This window comes from Macrotis lagotis, chromosome 2, assembly GCF_037893015.1.
Source record: "Macrotis lagotis isolate mMagLag1 chromosome 2, bilby.v1.9.chrom.fasta, whole genome shotgun sequence".
Classification (NCBI taxonomy): domain Eukaryota; kingdom Metazoa; phylum Chordata; class Mammalia; order Peramelemorphia; family Peramelidae; genus Macrotis; species Macrotis lagotis.
In genome coordinates, this window is record NC_133659.1 from 122,347,107 (window position 1) to 122,365,315 (window position 18,209).

At 35.0% G+C, this 18,209-nt stretch overlaps 1 long non-coding RNA gene across 1 annotated transcript in view; it reads right to left on the reverse strand.

Annotated features, from left to right (window-relative positions):
• Window positions 1-910: 910 nt before the first annotated feature.
• LOC141511168 (uncharacterized) overlaps window positions 911-18,209 on the reverse strand; it is a 36,227-nt gene continuing 18,928 nt past the window's right edge. The window contains exon 3 of the long non-coding RNA XR_012475276.1: window positions 911-1,326. This is a non-coding gene — a long non-coding RNA (uncharacterized LOC141511168). The remainder of the gene's footprint in view (window positions 1,327-18,209) is intronic.

Here is an 18,209-nt window from a genome sequence, read left to right on the forward strand (position 1 = left end):
TAGAAAAGTGAAATGAAGATTTCAGGGGTAACCTAATAGCTGTCTCCAAATATGAGAATGCTTGGCATTGGAAGATAAATTAGATTCAGTCTGTTTTTCCCCAAAGAATAGAACTAAGAACAATCAGAGACCATCTGAGAGAGTTAGTCTGTCTTGATATGAAGAAACAGCTGTTAATTAAGACTGTCCTAAAGAAGAATTGGTTGCCTTAAGTATAATGTGGTCTACCAGAGATTATATAACTTATTGGGGTTGTAGATATGGGTTTATATTTTCTGGAATATTAGACTGGATGATTTTGAGGTTAGTTCTAACACTAACTACTATCTCAAAAAGCTCTAGAGCTAAAGTCAATATCATTTTATGCATCCTTCTTGATACAAGTTGCTGTTTTATGCTTCCACTATGCCTACCCTCCCTTATTTCAACCCCAGCTCAGAGTATTTTCATAGATTCTACTCTCTGATCTTCAAAAATCAACTGCTAATATCTCTATAAATCTTCAATAAAGGCCCTATACAAGTCACTGTTGTAGAGTACCTGGTTCTCATCTACTTTCTTGCTCTGTTCTTTGATACAACTGCATTTTCCCACTGTGCACTTCTCTTGGATTCTGCCTAATCATGCAATAATTGGGAGACCTGACTGAGATTAGCCTTCTCTTGTATCTTTCCATTCTGCTTTTCTTTTCCCCTTTCTCTAATTCCCTCACCAACAATTTTGAGTTGTATAGAGGCCTTTATTGAAGATTTATAGAGATAATAGCATCAATAGGGCAGAGAAGGCATGAAAGAGCTGGGTCTAAGTTAATGGTGAGTGTACCTATATTATAAGTTCTTGAAATCATTATTAAAGAGTACGTGTAAAATTTACATTAGTTTTTCTTTATATCATTTCTTTGCCCATTGCTGCCTATATTAGTGGTACTTATAGTCCCTCACTTCAGAGCTTTTCATTTCTAGTTGTCTTTCATAAATTTGAATAATGTCAGATCTTACTAGACAAGGGCTTTGTTTCCATATTTTCTCAAGATCTACCAGATGGGTGAAGGAAACAGTGGGCTAAAAACTCAGAAGTGATTAGCTAGTACACAGGCTTCCAGGGCAGTCTTGCTTCAAGAGGACATTTGATAACCTGCAGATAATTATAAGTTTATGGTGAACAAATGATTGCTGAAAGACGGCATCATGCACATCTGTTGTTTGGAAAGAATTGTTGAAGAGTAGTTGACTTGGCGCTAGCAATTCACAACCGTGGCTAATGGTGTTTTCTTCTGAAAAATTCTGTTTGGGCGCGTGGAGATTTGAGATGGAATGAGTGTCAAAACTGTAAAGACAAAAAAAGGAAACAGAAGCTTGCTTTTTTCTTAAGGAAATGTGGCTAGACCTCCTTATACAACTCGTATCCTAAATGAGAGAGGCTATTTGTTATAGTGGTGGTCAATTCTAAATCAAACACTGAGAAAATGCTGCTAATCTCTCAACTGGTAGGATGATATAGAAAGGTGAATAAAAAATAATTGAATTTGCCTTCAATTAGTCTCACTACTCACCTACCTCTTGCAAAATGACAACATTTTGAAAAGAAGGAAGTTACTCAAATGACAAAAAAATGACACATGCAGAATTGAAATGGACCTTCGAGGTCATTTAATCCAATGCATTCATTTTATAGGTGAGAAAATTGAGGCCCAGAGAGGTCAAGATACTGATCTAAGATCACAAAATTATCAAATAGTTGAGTAAGGACTTGAATGAAGGCCTCATCACTTCACATCCTACTCTGTTTTCATTGTATCAAAATTTACTCTCTAGTCCTTCCCTTGGTGCTTCATAGAAAGATGGCAGTCATCTTAATGACTTCAGAGAAAAGCTAAGCATGACTTAATAACATGAAGGTTAACTCAAAGATCTTTTTCTTATGGAAATTGCACCAGAAGAAAATCAACTTGTTGATATTAGAAATTTTTCATTTCTAGGGATGTGGCACAGATTCAAGGTGATAATGTCCGGGTCAGTGTACTAATTAAAGTATATTTGTGAGTATTATCTTTATCAGATGAAACTACACATGTAAAGTGCTTCACAAGTCTTAAAATGCTATATAGTATCATCAGATATCCAATCAACAAACATTTGGTGAACATGTTTAATATGTGAATATTCTACTTTCTTGTTGATACTGCAGGGGATACAAGAAAACACTACATAGTTCCTGCCCTCAGGTGGCTATTTTAGGAGATGATGTAAATGCAAGAAAAGTTAGTAATATGGTGCTTTGCACAATTAATTATAAATGTACCATTGATAGAAATTATTGGCACTCAAAGAATACAGAAGGCATTCTAGGGTGTGAATATTTCATATAATTCTATATCTTGAATTTCATTCATTATAAAATTCTTATTTTCAAATATGGTCTCTCAAGGGGACTATCAGGATTGAAGTCAAAAGAGTCAATTCCTCTGTAAACAGCATTAGTTGGAGACATAACTATAGCAGGGGAGAAATGATTTATTCTTTAGACAAAGACTGTTCTACTGAGAGAACTGATGAACTCAGAGCAGATTGAAGCATACTTTTTTCAATTTATTTTTCTTGTTTTTCTTTTGTATGGTTTTTTGTGACATGACTAATATGGTAATATGATTTCACATGTATAATTGGTATTGCATTTCTTGACTTCTTAAGGGGTAGAAGGGAGGGAGAGAATTTAGAACTCAAAACTTTAAAAATTCTAAATTTTAAAAGTATATATATATATATATTTGAGAAATATTTAATGAAATAAATAAAATATATTTCAAAAAAAAGAAATAACCAAATCCAAGGAACCCAGACACTACTTGGTTCAGACCTTTTATGCCATTAAATGAACAAGAAGCTAAGTCTGAGAAACCAGTCATGTTCCAAAGGCAACTTTATCTTAGATCCAATCCTTGTTGATTTGGAGGATGGAGGAAGGAAGAGGTAGGTGATAAAGCTTCCCCTTGTTGTAGGAAAGCATTAGTTCTATTGCATATGTGCACTCAGGGAATTTTGTTTTTAATTGAACATTTGTTGTTGTTTGTCCTTTGTTTTCATTTGAACTTTGTTTTCAGAGGACCAATGACATCATGACTTGTACGTGAACTGGAAAGTAAGGAAGAATTGTTCAGTCACCAATCTCACTCTATTCCAGAGTCATTGAAGTCCAGTGGCAAGATAGAAGTCAAGATGCCTGGTTATGACCTGGATGCACTGGATGACTTTGGTGTCTTCAATGTCTGAGCATGTTCTAAATTTTAAAGCGCCTGCTTCAGCTACCTTCATGGTTATTGGAACAAATTTTTCTTATCTGCCCATTCCATGAAGAAAGTCTTCAAATGTTTGGGGTAAATACCCTCTAACTCACAGTGGGTTTGAGTCCTGATAGCTATCCTTAACTTGGTTTAGCTCATCTGTTGAGAGAGTTTACTAGTGTGTAGCTGTACAGCATGCTACAACTTCTTGGAGTCACAGGTAAGAGTTGAGTACCAGGTAGACAGCAGAGGAGATGAGTAACCCTTAAAAGAGCTCAGCAAATGTTCACACCTCCATATACCCCAGGTGAACATTTATTGAAAAATATTAATTCATTAAAAATGCATCTAAAGAAGTTAAAACTTAATAAACTTGATTTTTAAAAGATTAACAACTAAATTTTACTTCAAAATGAGACACAAAATATCACTTTTTTAATATTAGGATATGCCTGACCATATTTGACTTGCCTTCTATATATTTTTATTTCTGTGAAGATACTCAGTTTTTGAAAGTGCTAGCTTTGCCACAATGGGACTATTAGGTAGGACTATTAGGAGATTGTTGTACCTCATACCCCCACCCCCAAGAAAAGGAAAAAAACCTTAGAATCTGAGAGTTGGAAGGGAACTCAAATCTATTATTCTAAACTTTGTATAAACACAACTATTTTCTACCATATGCTTAACTAGTTGTCATTGGTTTCTACATGAAGACATCCATTGAGAAGGCATCACCTACCACCTGTCTGACATAGCTCGTGTCATTCTTACATAGCCCTAATTGTTAGAAGTCTTTCATTGATTGAATAAAAATCTACCTCTCTTCAATTTCTATCCCACATGCTTCTTCTGTGATCAAATAATAATCATCATTAATGTTCTGTAAAGTACCTTAATGTTTACAGTGTTTTTCCATATATTACCACAATGAATCCTCAAAACTGTGTAAGGTATTATAATCTTCATCTTATTTTTTCTAATAAAAATAAAGCTACTAATTCATGTATACAACATAATTTACAACAAAATATTTTTCTCCTCAATTTCTTAAAAACTGAAATGCATAGAAGATATGGTTCTTAAAAATTTATTCGTTAAGGCATGATCTGACAGATAAGTTTTAGAAAGAGGATTTGAACCTAGGTTTCTTCTAAGTTCCAAGTTTGCCTTTCTTATCCTAAGGAAGCAGTATGTAAAATAACTAGTTATAATCTTTCTTCTATAGAACTATTTTAAAAAAATATTTGAAGATATTTCCATATTCTGCCAGGTCTTTTCTCTGAACAAAATTTTCTCAATTCCTACACATTTGAATTTGACTGTATCCTTAATCAGTGAGGACCAAAGAATATGTGTGGTCTAGGCATTTACATGGTCTTGTGTTGATAATTGTGTTGAGAGCAATAATTTGCCTTGAGAGTTGATGACCAAGAATAATACTTATTTTTAATACCCAGGCATAGGATAGGGTATGAATTAGGTCTTTTAACATTTCAGTCATGCCTAAACAAACAATTTGCTCAACTTTTAAAAGCAGCAGTAAAGGAAGATTTCGGGTGTGTTATGTACTATGGAAGACTAACTACCCTAAGAGTATCTTCTATAATCCGATGAGTCATTTGCTGTTCATCCATGATGGATTCACTAGAATACAGATGAGATGAAGGCAGCGTTCCCAGAGGAGTCAGTAAGAGTCCAGCAGAATGAATTCTGAAACTAACAAGGACTTAGTGATATTGGAGCCCTCCACTCAATAACAGATGTGCCCAACTCCTGCCAATGTATTTTTATCATCAAAGTTTGAATAAGAATACATGGTTTCCATGGGGGGAGAAAAAGAAAGTTGTTTCACTGACAGAAATGTGAGCCATCGTCCTTTGCAACTAGTTTAATGGAGAAGTGACTTTACATGGAAACTATATTGGTCAAGAACTAAACTGAATTCATGGAACACTAACACTATTTCTTTTCATTGGAAAGTTTTGGGGAAAATGTGTCTCAAACCCTTCCTAGTACAGTCAATATTTCAAGAAGCCACATAGGAACAGTGGCATCTGCTCTTTTCCTTGTGTATCTAGCTAATACTAATCTGGATTTTCCTTTAGCCTGACGATCAGAATCTTCTTAAATGTCATTGATCTCATTCATTGCACACCCTGAGTTTCTCCATCCTGATGTCAACCTGCAAGCAAAGAGGTTCTGGCCCTGCTGGGTGATTCATTTTTCTGTTTGCATGCTCTGATAGTATATTCAGGCCAGCCTGCCATCAAGTGGCAGGAACACCCACTTTTGCTATCAGGCTTTTCCAAGAATGCGGATGCAGCAGTTACTTCAGTCTTTTAAATCTCCTGTGGTTTCTATGCATATCATTTTTTCACTTGCAGTCAATATGAATTATCCTCCAGACTTTGAGTCAACAATTAAAAATACAAAGTTGCATGTTTACAGGAGATGTTGAAAGTGTTTCAATTTAAGGGAGAATTTTTTCCCCCCATTAGATGAGTAAAATTTGTGTATATTCCATTGTTTCTATGTTTCACAAAGGGAAGTGGAAAGTTGGCAATTATCCAGTTATTATGATCAATGTAGATAATGAGAACAGGTAATTCCATTAAAAAACTTCCCCTTGGGCTTAAGGTGATCTGATTAGGCCATTTACATTGATCATTTCACTAGATAATGACCAAATATTTAATTCTTTTTGTGACATGAGATCTAGCTTTATTTATTTCCTATTTCTAAGCCAAAGAATTCTCATATACCTATGTGTGTGTGTGTGTGTGTTTCTAAGTTCTAGCATTAGCCTTTAGATTCATTACCCCAAGTCTAAAATAACTAATATTTATATCAGAATAAGAGTTCATATCCTGGTACAAAAATAGCATAACAAAAATAATTTTAATGTGACAAGAATATTTTTAAGATACAGGCATATTGCACTTATCAAAAATGCTATTTCATACATTACAATCATAACATGGCAAAAGAATTTGAACCCTTTCAGGGAGTTCATTACGGAATGATCTTTTCCTACTAGTTTAGAGAACTGAGGCACAGAGAAGGTGATACAAGAATGATCTAGGACTCCACTTTTACTTCTGATGATGATGAAGCAGTGGAAAATGATGAGAATAGCAGGATCAATATATTAAAACTCTGCTATCTAGGAAGTCTATGTGACATATGAAGAAGTGGAAATACCACTTAAGAATGTAAAGAAGGAAGAAGTTGTTGGATCATATGCATACAGAAAATGATTATTTTGGAGGCACCACAATTTAAAAGGCACTTGGGATTGCAAGATGATACAAAGAAAGAAGAGATTATTTTTTTCTTTTTCAAGATTTCAGAGAATTAATATATTATAAAATGTAAAATTTTATGATGCTATAAACACATAAACATAAAATTTCTATTTTAGCATATATGACATGTTATTTATTATAATATATATTTATTATGCATTTTCAAAGTATTTCAAAGAATGGAAAGGCATGTCATATGATGATAGTTTGAAGGGACTGTGGCTATTTACCCTAGAGAACTGAGGCACAAGAGCTATCTGGAAGTATCTGAAGGACTGTCAGATGGAAGATGATTCATTCTATTTGACCCCAGAGAACAAACTAGGTGCAAAGAGTGGAATGATAAAAAAGGATAAAATAGATTTGATATAAGAAAAACAATTCCCTAATTATTAGAATTATTCCAAAGTAAAATTAGTTATTCATTTCTCCTTTCACTAGAGGTCAATGAGTAAATTATTGATAATTATTTATAGGGCATGTTGTAGAGCAACTTCTCATTCACGTAAGGTGTTAGACTAACTGGTCCTATTGTTGAAATATAGGTTTGCTTAAAAGACTATTTTGCAAGTGAGCAGAGCTAGAAGAATATTGTAAACATTAACAACAACATTGTATGATGATCAATTATGATGGACTTGCGCTCTCAGCAGTACAATAATCAAAGATAATTAATTCTAAAGTAATTGTAATGGAAAATACTGTCCACATCTAGAGCAGAAACTAGGGAGTCTGAATGTAGACCAAAAGCATACTATTTTCAATGTTTAAAATTTGTTTTATATTTTATGATTTTCCCCCCTCTTTGTTTTGCCCTCCTTTTTTTGTTCTGACTCTTCTTTCACAATATGATTAATGTGGAAATATGTTTCATATAGTTAAATACATATAACTACATTCTCTGTCAAGGGGCAGGAGAGAAAGAGAAGGAGGAAGAAAAATGTGGAACTCAAATCCTTACCAAAAATGATTGCTGAAAACTATCCTTACATATAGTTGCAAAAATAAATAAATGAATTTTTTAAAGAAGATTATTTTGCAAAGAATTCACACAAAGCAAGAATTCACACAGAGGTCAGAAAGAGCAGTACAAGGATATTCTCAAAGTTTCTCTGAAAAACTTTGGTATTGACTGTGGAACTTAGAAGATACTCGTGTAGGACTAACCAACAGAGAGTGCCTTATCAGAGAACATGCTGTGTTTAAAAACAAAACAGAATTGTAGTAACTTAAAAGAAATTTGAGATAAACAAATTTAGAAACACGGGCACTTCAAATGTTAATATGGACACTTTGTGTGTGACCCGTGGTAGAACCTTCTGAGGTTGTCTTGGTCTGATTAGCCACTACATTGACCCAACCTAGTGATGTCATTTTGGTCCTCTTTGATTATGAAGGACAACAATTGAAAACTAACTGGTTATTACACAATTTGATGATCCATCTTTCCAAAAGAATGAAAAAAAGATGATAGAATACATTATTTTCAGGGCCATTAGAAAAGCAGGGTCATTAAACCAATTTTCTTGAAATTTGCTTACTTTGATATCTCTACAAAATCTTTATAAAATGCATAAACATACATATATATTGAGGGCATGTGGGGAAAAATCAGGAAAAAAAGGGAAAATAGGTTTTATTTTTTTTAACATATTTTGCCATAGAAGATCACAAATTCTGTAATGTATTTGACTTCTCAATAATTTTCATTATAAGGAATACAAGATTCTACTGTATTATTTGTGTGTTGCCTCCTCTTTTCCAATTAACTTTATAGAGTAAAACATATACTTTAAAGATTCTCTTGCAACAATGTTTCACATGTAATATGGGCGTATGTTATGCAAGAATTGTTGAGAGGACCATGAAAATAATTTTTGTTAAATAATCCTTTATGATTGTCAAAAGCAAGTGAGCTATAAGACACGTAAAAGCATGCCAAAAATATTCACCTATGTAATAGGGTAAACTCTGAAACAAATTCAAATGGAAGAAAGATGCCTATAAGTGGTAAAGTTCTAAGGTTGTTATTGTTTGTAGGTGGTATTGAGCCTTTTTTTGTACCATAAAGACTGGATTCACTATAGGGTCTTTTTCTATGGACTGAAATCCACATTTAAAAAAGTAACTAGAAGAGGATTGCATATGACCATCAGTAGATATACCCTAGGCAAATACAAATGAGCAACAAATCAGATTCAGAATTGAATAGGACAGTGGACTTGACTACATTTTGGAAATTGTACAACTTTTTCAATGATTCCATGATTTTTCTTGTTATAAAAAGTCTTTTAAAATGCCAGTCTTTTCCCAGTGGTAATACATGATTCTCTGCCCAGTGATGATGTTGAAATCAGGGAGATAAAGCCATGACAAGCAAGTGAATTAGATTTGAGTGAGAGTTGCTATACCTGCTACAGATGCTACTACTACTACCATTACTACTTTTTCCTCTTTCTCCTTCACCTACCAGATGACCCCTTGTAGTGTTTTACAAAGCACTTTACATAATTGCTCCTTAAAATTTTTTGATTTGATGAAATAATTATTTTTTTAATTTAAAATATGGTAAAATAATTGATTATTTAATATTTATAACAATCCTGTGATGCATTTAGTGAAAATGTTATTTATTCATTCTACAAATGTATACTGAATTTGGCACCAGGAAGATCTGAATTTAAATTCAGTCTCAGCTCACTAGTCTCTGGGCAAGTTACTTAAATCTCTCTAAACCTTATTTTCCTCTTTTGAAAAATGGGGATAATAATATCTTTGGCATCACACTCTTGTTATGAGAGACATATATGAGCTAATATCTGTAAAGTGCATTCTACACCCTCAATTGCTATATAAATGCTATTTATTATTTTTGTTATCATGAAATGAGGAAAAAGTGACTTACCCCAAGTCACTCAGCAAGTTAGTGATAAAACTGGATCACAACTTCCTTTTTTGGTTCCTTTAATTCCATCTAATTCCCCATCTGAGTAGTTATCCAGTAGCCCTTGATATTTTTATTTTTATAGTTACCCTTCCCTGCCCCCCTACCCAGGCAACCTGCCAGCTGCCTGACATTCTCTTGGGTCAATTGGAATCCCATGGATTCTAACTCTGATAAAAAGAGTGCTACCTATTCCATTGGGAAGTACTGCTTCTTTTAGCTCTGGGATTTTCCCAAGATGTTTTGAATGCATGAACTGAGTTCACATCACTCTATTTAGCTCCTGAGATCATAGTCACTGTGAATATTTTTCCTTTGACTTCAACCTAAGGGCATGTGCATGGCAGTCCACAATTAGCTAGTATTTTATATGGGTGAAGAGTCCAACTGGTAATGTAGATTGAAGAAGTCTTCTAAGGGGAATGACTTTATACCTTTGTTTGAGTCTATTCCGATTCAGCTTCTTTGTCTAGTGAGCAAAATCACAGTGTTTTCAAGTGATGATGATGATGTTTTGTCTTTGGTTCTCAAAGAAGACCATGATATTAGAGAGGTGATGCCATGAAAAGCACATGAATTGGATTTCGATGAGGTGGGGGCTATGCTGAGTCACCAGCCTCACTTTTTCTTCTGGAGTCATCTGGATCCAGTAGATGGAAGGTGGTCCTTTATGTCAGGCAATCAAGGATAAGTGACTTAACCAAGATCACACAGCTATTAAGTACTAAAGGTCTGAGGTCAAATTTGAACTCGGGTCCTCCTGACTCTAGGGCTGGTGCTCTATCCACTGCACAATTTAGCTGCCCTGGTATGCAAGAATACCAGCTTGGTCCTTTGAATCCCTTCTCCAAGTTATTTAACTATTATTTAAATATCAAAGTACAGTTACTTACCTGATGGTAGATCATTGAAGGAACATATAAATGTTTTGGAAAGAGATGTAAGGGATAGCTAACTAGAGTTGTGTGATAAGCAAAATATTTGATTTACTTGGTTCATCACTTCTGTGTTTTTCAATTGAGGGAGGGTAGGGGAGGCAAAACTATATGTCTTAAACTATCTTTCTTTATGGGTGATGTTAGTGAGCGATATCTAGAGAATGTTACTAGAAATACTAGATATTCTGTTCTCTGAGAGTAGAGATCATAGCTTGTATTCCATCTTTCATTTAGCTCCTCTAAATCTCAAGCCACATAAAATGTCAGCTGAGTTGAGATTTGGATTGGTTTGGTGAAGGAAAATGGGAAGTATGATTATATGCCTTATCAAATGTTGCAGAAATAAGATCTGGAAGCCCAGGGTCAATGGAATTGGTCAGCAAACTGGTAGAGAAGGTGGTTAAAAGTCCAGTGGTTTTTCCCGTCATCTTACAAGGCTTCTCAAATATTTTTTAAAAAGTGAAAAAAATATAAAAAGGCCCTTAGTATTTTTAACCTTAAAAGGTGTTGTAGTGATGGCAGAGAAGGGTATGCTGAGTGTGCTAAGAATCAGAGATTTTAGATCGAAAAATAACATGACTGCTACTACTCTAAATATGACTTCCATTCTACTTCTTCAATCTACCTCAATTATTCCTTTGAATTTTTTTGAATGGTTGACATATTTTGGAGAGATAGAATAGCAAATGTGATATACAAATAATGATTGATTGATTGATTACTATGCAAAACGACTGATTGAGGTATATTGAAGACTGAGGTAAGGAAAATTGAGGAGGTTGAGGAACTGAGATGTTAGGAACTGAGAAGAGTTCAGGAAAAGGTACTGAAATTTTGAGAGAAGGGCAATGACTTGAAGTTCTTCAGATAAAATAACAAAATCTGGATAGATTGAAATAAACTTGAAGGGGAGATGGTTGCTAACTGATGGTGACAAAGGGAAAATAGAAAAGAAGTAATACTTCATGCCCAAGTAGTTAGAGAGAGGAGCAGAAGGGCCACAAGACTTTAGGGTTGTGAGTGACCTGGGTCAGTGAGAGGATGAGCAAAAGAACAGGAAGTCAGGGCAGTTGGCACTATTGTTGGGGATGGGATGGAAGAAGAAGAGAATGCACCTGAGGGGAAGAATGTTGCTTTCAGGGAAGTTGATGTATAAGATCCAATTCCAATTGCTTCCTCTTAGTTTTTTCCCCTAGTATTATCTCCTTTTATCTTCACTGCAATATTGGGATATGACATCAGTATTATCTTATATAACAGATGAGACAGTATGGGCACAGTCACACAGTAATTGTTTTTATTAGGAACAGTGACTAGTTATTAGGTCACTAAGGACAGAGCTTAGACATGGACCTTGATTCTGTCTCCAAATTAGATGCTTTTTCTAGTACATACTTTTGATGTGGCCTGATCAGGACAGATAGCAGGACCATTACCTCCTTAGCATTAAATGCTGTGCTTCCTTATTGAGTTGTTTCAATTGATCAAAAAGTACTTGAGCACATTTTCCTTGTGCTGCAAGTTGCTGTTCAATCATTTTTTAGTCATATCCAGCTCTTCGAGACCCCATTTGGGGTTTTCTTGTCAAAGATTTTAGAGTGATTTGTCATTTCTTTCTCCAACTCAATTTATAGATGAGGAAACTGAGACAAACAGGGTTAAGTCACTTGCCCAGGATCATACAGCTATTAAGTGCTGAAGGTCAGATTTGATCTCAAGAAAATTCTTCCTGATTCCAGGCCTGGCACTCTATCTACTGTGTTACCTTTCCCAAGTTATTTCTTCTCCTGGATTATAATCTCTTTGAGATTATACTGGTAGACTATATTTAAATTAAAGAGGAAAAAATAATCGGTTGTTGATCCAAATAATCCTTATGCATGAACCTAACCTGCTGTTTGCAGAAATCTTATTTGATTTGGGATTGGGCTTGATTTGATTATTGGGATTAGGAAGAGACATGATGAGCTTCACTTTATTTTATAGACAATTCTTTGATTCACAGAAGAGATAAATTAAATTAATGGTTAGAACAAAATAATAATAATTATAATAATAATAATAATAATAATAAATATAGTCCAAATTTCTTTCCCAAGTTAATCCTTTCCTTACTAGGTTACCTTTGGTGGTTATTAAGTGAAAATGTATTTCTGGAGTTTACTTAATTGGAACATGGAAGGTAGAACAGATATTTGAATTAGGACTTACTGGAGGAGACAATAAATTGTTTTCCTCATAAAGAACTGTTTGGTGTTTTTGCTAAATCCTGGTAGCAAGAGAATGATTGTTGTCATTCATACTTCATTTCCATTTCATTAGATATCATGATGTTGGGGTAAAACAGTAGATTTTTATTTTCTTTATATCCACCTCCCAGTATAGCATATAGACTTGTGCATAATGTATGTTTTACATATTTGTTGAAAGAATGAGTACTGTCAGAGTCAAGACTTGACCCTCCAGCTGATCTGACCAACTGAATAAAGTGAGTTTTTAAGAGCTCCACTTCTTTTCTTAATAATGTTTTATTGCTGAAAAAAAGGCATTGTTCAGACAAGTTTGCCCAGCCCTTGGCTGAGATAGGATGCTCTTCTTCTGACAGGCAGCCCCCTCTTCCTCTGACTGGCCCCCCCACCCTACTCATTCATTCTTGTTGCTTCCTACCAAGGTAGGTGCCAATTTAGATCTTGTTACTTGTAAGGACTGTTTTTGCCTTCCTTGGACTTGTTTCTCCAAAGCTAAGCTAGACAACAATCCTTTTGTCTTTCCATTGTCACTGTTAGCAGTGAGGATGAGCACTATGAAACTAACTCTTGGTGGAAAAACTGAAGGGACTTGTCCCTCCTCATTAACAAACATGTTGTTACTGGTGTGTCTGGCCTTTCATGCCTGTGGAGGTTGTTTGTTTTTTTTTTCCTCTTCTCAATACATTCCAGAATCTGACATGTTTACATTCAAGAACACAAAGAAAAGCATGCTGATCTTTAAAAAATATGTAATCATTTTAAATGAAACACATCTTTTGGTAGAATCTACCAAAAATGAACTCGATACTCATGAGAAGTTGTATTTTTTTAATTACCCTCTGAAAACAGAGACAACAATATTCTTCTCTTTGATCCATTATCCATCAGATACTGGTAGACTATATTTAAATTAAAGAGGAAAAAAATCTGTTGTTGATCCAAGTGATCTGTATGCATGAACCTGGCCTGCTGCTTCCAGAAATCTTATTTCCATTGGAAGTGGTAACACTGAAATTTGATTCTTAGGATTAGGAAGAGACATGATGAGCTTTACTTTATCTTATAGACAATTCTTTGGTTCACAGAAGAGATAAATTAAATTAATGGTTAAAACAGAATAATAATAATAAAATATGGTCTAATTTCTTTCCCAAGTTAATCCTTTCCCTACTAGGTTACCTTTGGTGGTTATTAAGTAAATATGTATTCCTAGAGTTTACTCAAATGGAACATGGAAGGTAGAACAGATACTTGAATTAGGACTTACTGGAGGAGATAATAAATTGTTTTCCTCATAGAGAACTGCCTGGTGCTTTTGCTAAAGAGAATCAAGAGAATGATTGTTGTCATTCATACTTCATTTTCATTTCATTGGATATTATGATGTAGGGGTAAAACAATAGATGATGAGTGGCATTTTGACTTTCTTGTGAATTGAATTTAAGTGATGCAGAGTTGTCATCTGCACTCTATCTTCCAGAGTTATTGAAGTCCATTGGCAGGATAGGATGGTGAGCATAGTCCAGGATTCAGTGGATGACTTGACATATTTGATATCTGACCAGGTTCTAAGCATTCCACTGCTTTAGCTATCAGTATGTTCATTGGAACAAAATATTCTCATCTGTCCATTCTACAAGGGGAAATCTTCCCATGCTTAGGATAGACATCCCCCAACTCACTGATGGATTTAATGCCTATCAGGTACCCTCAACCTGGTTTAATCCATTTTCTGAGACAGTTTTACTAGGGGTAGCCACTGTACATGCTACAGTTTCCTGGAACTCACAATAGAGAGAGCAAGAGAATGATATTGTGTGAATCAAGAACAGAACTTTGAAATTAGGTTTGTTCATTGGTGTATTGGGACTCAGTGGAAGTTGGGGGGCGGGGTAAGAGCACCAGCAACTGACAGCATCAAAAAAGTCTTCATAAAGAAAATGACAAATGAGATGAGCCTCTGAAGGAATTATAAAACCTGTAGAATAATCAGTATGGAGTTGGAGATGACCCTATGCCATTCTGTTCTGCCATTCCTTTCTGTTCCTCATACAAGATGCTCCTCTATCTTTAGATTCTAGGCATTTTCCTTAATTGTCCCCATGTCTGGGATTCTCTCCCTCCCAATCTCCTCCAGACTTCCTAGTCTTCTAAAATTTTACCTTCTGTAGAAAGGTTCCCCCTCCCCCATCCTTCTTAGTGCTTTCCCTCCTCTTATTATCTCTAATTCAACCAATATGTAGCTTGGTAGTACAAAGTTATTCTGTTTTTGATTCCATTAGCCTGGGAGCACAATGGGAGAGGATCTACTTCTTCTACAATAATTTATATCTCCAATACTTAGTACAATGCTTAGCTTTTTAAGTTCAGTAAGTATTTATTTACTGCCTGATGTTGACCAAGAGGAACAGCAAGGTCATTTTAGTTAGAGTTGAAACAAAGTGTTGGAATGAACCAATTAGTGCCTATAGGAGAGTTTTATATAATAAGACTGGAAATTTAGAAGGAGCCAGGTAATACAGGGCTTTGAATGCCAACTAGAGGAATTTGTAATTGATTCTGATAGTAAGAGGAGTGTTTTAAGGGTGTATTGAGCAGAGGAATCACAGGGTCAGACTAATGTCAGTAAATCACTGGAAGTTTTGTAGAAGATGGATTAGGAATCAACTACATAGAAGATAGAAAAGAAATGATAATATTTGTCTAATGCTTTCAAGATGTTATCTCCCCTTTTAGGGAGATAAAAATGCAAAAATTAAGTAAGGATAGAGTTAAATAGAAATACAAATTAACAAGATAATATCCTGTCACAAGAAACTACATAATTATTTACCAATTGAGTAGTTAAAAAAAAGTGATAGCTATAAGGTTAGAGGAAGGAGAGGTCATGATGGACTGGAGGGCTGAAAGAACTCTTGCTGGAGTAGATGGAATCTGATCAAGACCTCAAAAATTGAATAGAATTCATTGAATAAATGAAACAGAATTTCATATTGGGAATTGTTGTGAGAATTAGGGTAGAGAATGAAATGCACACAGGAGTTGGAAAGTGTGGGTTTAAGGTACAATGAACAGATTAGAACTATTAGGCTAGATTAGAACAGATTAGGCTAAAGTAGAAGCGCACTTTAGGGGAGTATTGCTGGAAGTATAAAGATAGAAAGTTAGCCTAGGGACAACTTGTGTGGGATTTTGAATGTCAACCTAAAGAGCTTGGATATAAACTTCAGTTTTGAATAAGGTGCATGATGACATAATGAATTAATTTGGCAAAAGGACACATTAAGAAGTTTGGAAGGAGGAAGGCCTACCCATAGGAAGAAGAGAATTTTAAATTTAGCTATTGCTAATGCAGCTGGTTGAAATATATGTAATCTTTTCTTTATAGAGACAAACAGGGAATGAGATGGATTTTCTCACCAAACTGACCAGCTAGTTGATTGAACCAAATAAATTTTTCAATTGCCAATTTTTCCCCTTGCACTTTGGGTGTTGAACTAGATTTAATAAGAATTAGAGAACTGGATTCATAGCCAAAGTTTTCACTACTATGAAGGAAGAAAGTCTATATCCTACCTCTCTACATACCTTTCATAGTAGAGGGCATGATGCTTTCTTTCCTTGATCCTCATAAAAAAGAATAGAGAATGAAGGTTTCTGTAAGTTGGAAATTGGAGTGCAGTAGACTAGCAATAATCATATTTACCTGGATCTCTACCTGATCAGCCCACTTAGATCTGAAGTCTATGCAAATGCATTCTTGTCATGTAAATATAATGGTATTCCTCTTTCCTTAAATTATAAACCTTGCAAATATTAGAGATCAGTTGGTTAGTGTGTGGGAGTCATCTCAAAGTAAATGATGGACTGGAAGAACAAAGAAATGAATGAAATATGAAGAACCTAGATCCAGTCAATGGTTGATTAGAATTACTCTGGCATGTGCCTCCCAAGCAGCCTGACAATTATCTGAAACCATGGATTTGAGTTTCAGTAAGGTGAAACTCATTGAGGATCTGAACTGACCCCAGATCTCTGAGGCACATTTGGCCTGCTGTGCAATCACACCATTTGTGATTCAAAACCCTTGCTAATCATTTCCAGAAATTGCTTCTCCCTGAGGATTATGCTGCAAAGGACCCTGTAGCCTTTTGATTTAATAATAAGATGCTAGCTTTCATACTTTAAATCAAATCTTCATAGGGATGAAAACTCAATTAGTGTGTCTTTCCTTTTCTTTCATAGGATATAAACATATACGCTTTGGAAGTATGTGTGTGTGTGTGTGTGTGTGTGTTTGAATACTCTTGTATCTTTTCTAAAGAAGGTAAAGCAGGACAAATCTATTACCCTACCTTTGAATAATCTATGGAAGAAAATTTGAGCAGGATAAATATAGTCAACCCCAGCACTGAAAGAAGCATTATGATTACTGATATAGTTGTTTGCATCATAAATTATTCTCTTGCTTTCCTGAAATTTTCTTTTTTTTTAGAATTTTCAAGGCAATGGGGTTAAGTGGCTTGCCCAAGGCCACACGGCTACGTAATTATTAAGTGTCTGAGGTCATATTTGAACTCAGGTACTCCTGTCTCCAAGGCCAGTGCTCTATTCACTGCACCACCTAGCTGCCCCTGCTTTCTTGAATTTAACTAGAATCCTTACCCTTCTTACCCTTCCCATCTTTATTTTGTTTCAAAAATACTTTTTTCAATTATCAAATATTGTAGCTTTTTTATCTCTCCAATGTTCCCTATCAGGGGAGAGATGGAAGCAGTATAGCAACTGTAGGCATGAAATTAAAGGACTTGTTCTTGCAAGAACTTGTTTCTTGGAAGAAAAGTAATGTTAAATCTGGTCAAACTACTAAAAAGCAGAGCATCATATTGCTGACAAAGGTCCATATCATCAAATAAGGTTTTTCCATTAGAAGTATATAATTGTGAAATTTGAATTGTAAGGAAATCTGAGCACTGCAGAATTGACACTTTCAAATTGAAGTATTGGAGAAGACTTTTGAGAATCCTTAGACACTTTTGAGAGCTCCTTGGAGAGTCCTTCAATAATTAAAAGAATTAATTCAGGCTATTCATTGGAAGGACAAATGCTGAAACTGAAGTTTAAATACTTTGACTGCCTTACAAGAAGATAAGACTCACTGGAAATGTCCCTAATGTTGGGAAAAATTAAAGGTAAAAGGAAAAGGGAACATTAGGGAATAAGATGAATAGATAGTGTCATGGAAAAAATGAACATGAACTTGGACACATTTTGGGCAATAATGGAGGATAGAAAGGCTTAGGGTACTATGGTCATGAAGGATTGGACATGCTTTAACTGGACTGAGCAAGCAACAGCTAATATGTTCTAACCCATGGAAAAGAAAAAAAAGGAAAAGAGAGAAAGTGAGAAAAAGCAAGGTAGGAACAAAGAAAGGAACAGGAAAGAAGGAAGTGTCATTCTAGTTTATGAGCACAGTTAGGCAAAACA